This window comes from Pteropus vampyrus, unplaced genomic scaffold, assembly GCF_000151845.1.
Source record: "Pteropus vampyrus isolate Shadow unplaced genomic scaffold, Pvam_2.0 Scaffold36, whole genome shotgun sequence".
Taxonomy (NCBI): domain Eukaryota; kingdom Metazoa; phylum Chordata; class Mammalia; order Chiroptera; family Pteropodidae; genus Pteropus; species Pteropus vampyrus.
The window spans coordinates 3,511,974-3,514,397 of record NW_011888817.1 but is presented as its reverse complement, the minus strand read 5'-3'; positions in this window follow the sequence as shown (position 1 = coordinate 3,514,397).

Below are 2,424 nucleotides of genomic sequence, written 5' to 3'. Positions count from 1 at the left end.
ATTCCATCCAGCTGAGAGAAAACTGAGTCTCCAAGGTGTCACCTGGCAAAGCCAAGCTGGGAGTGAAGGAACAGCAGCCATCCTCGGAGAGGAGAAACTGCACCACGTGGTCAGGCAGCTTCCATGTTATCACTCACCCTCTGGCTAACCTTCTGGGTAGGCTGTCTCACTGATATTTGCAAAGGAGGAAATGTGGCTCAGGGAGATGGCTTGCACAAGTCGGTTTCCTAAACTTGCCTCATCACAAGAATCCCCTGGGGAGCTTACTTAAAATACAACTTCCCCAGCCTCCCCTGATCCCAGCCCTGGGAAATCTGGATTTTCAATAAGTACCTTTGGTGATTCATTTCAGGCAAATTGAGTGAACAGCGTCCTTACAACAACAGTTTCCTTATCCGTGGCCTCAAATCATTTCCCTAGAGTCACCCCCATTATGCCATACCCCGGATGAGAGTAAGGGAGCTGCAAGGCTACTTGGGTCATACTTCAACCTGAGATGCCTGCAGACCCCCGGCCTCTCAAGCCCCAGCCCCTAGGAATATAGAGGGGGTGCCTGAGTTTCCACCTGGAGAATAGGAGCTGACGGGACTGGAGCTATTCCAGGGTACCAGGGGGCCAGAACACTCTGCGCCCCTCCCAGGTCTGAGTATCAGCCTGGACAAAGAGGCTATGGCTTGTCCCCTGTTGCTATCCATACTCTGCCTTCCAGAAAATGGGACAGACAAAAACAGCAAACTGAAGCAGGAATAAACAGGGAGATACAGATAGGCCTCCTGCCTTACCTGCTGGTCGCCGATGCTGGCGGGATGCAGCTCTGACACCCTGGCCGCCTGCTCAGCCCCCAGGTTGTTTGAGCCCATTTTCCCTTCCCAGTCTAAGGAGGAAGGGGCCTAAGGAAGATACATTTTGACTTGTAAGTGTGAGAAGAACAGTAACTGGAATTAACTATAGTGCCGGAGTGACAGAAGGAGGGAAGGGAGCCTGAAGTAGGAGAGAAAGGAGGTAGTGGGGAGAAAGCATTGAGCCAGACAGTCCTCCGTTTGGCCACCAGGGCGAGCCATCAGCCAAAGACAGTTTGGTTGCTGTCTGAAAGAAATGGCGTGGAGGTTCAGGGTGGTTGGTAGGTGAAATGGGGTTCAAAGGACTTCCCTAAATGTGCATAATAAGTTCAGGAAAGGGAATTAAAGGGACAAGAAGAGAAGGAAAGGGAGAGAGATGGAGACATTTGGAGTATGAGCTATGCGTCAGGTTATGGGTGGGGCTCTCATCTGGCAAATGTCCATGGGGTGCCAGGCACCGCGCTGCGGGCTTCGCATTTCCTAGTTGAATCTTTTCAATCGGACTGCAAGGCAGGCATCATCGGCCCCACTGTACAGATAATAAAACCGGGACGTTTAAGTGACTTGCCCAAGGTCATACAGCTGTAAGTGGTGGCTCCTCCAACAGGCTGCGTCTGGGGAAAGGTGGTTACAGGACCAGTCTAAATGTCTGCCTCCTGCTGGATTGGAAGCCCACGCCCCTCTCTGCTGTATGTACACACTCGCCCCGCACAGTGAATGTATAAATGTGGGTTTCATTTATAAGGCCTTAGGTTGGCTCAGTACAGGATGAGAGATAGCTGCCCAGTGTTCTCCCCCAAAATATGCGCTTAAATTGCAGCCAGGGAGTAAGGGAGAACGCTTAGAAAGGGGTTTTCAAAAAAGGCAGGAGACTCGGATTTTGGCTGAAGAGTTCATTTGTCTGTTCTCTCTCTCTGTCCAGTAAGTAGTCCCAAGGGACTAGGAAAAGTGACAGGTACAGTGTTGCTGGCCCCTGAGGCCCCAGGAGGAGGTCAGGGAGGGAAGCTGTGTTCTCTGCACTGGAGCTGGCATGGCCTTCCCCAAACCTGCTCACCCCGCAAGGCCCGGCTCAGGTATACCTTCCTGATCATCCCCTGTTGTGACTGCCTGTCTCCCCATCTAGATCCCTTCTCATCTCTTCATTTCTGCATCCTCAGTGCCCACCAGGCCTGGCAAAGGGCAGGTGTGAACAATGTGAGGGAGAAAGAATTCAGATAGGGGAGAGAGTGTAGCAAAGGTTGGGAAGAAGGGTCCTGCAGTGTCCCTCTGTAAATCTGAGAAATTTGGACGGCGAAGAAGAGGTGGCTTCCCCACTCCCCTCCTGCCTGTGCTACACCCCCATACACACATGACCGTGGCCAGGCAGGGCTGGCTCAGTAGCTGCTGGGGGTAGTAGAGAGACAAAAGCCACATACTTCCATTTTAGCCAGACTCATTTTTAGGTCACATGCCTTCATGAAGTCTGGGTGCCCAGTCTCACTATCTCCATTTTTTAGAAGGGGAATCAGATAAGAGAAGCTGGGTGTCTTTTCCCAGGCACCAGTCAGTGGGGGGAGAATTCAGATCAGAACTCCCAGCAGCTGGG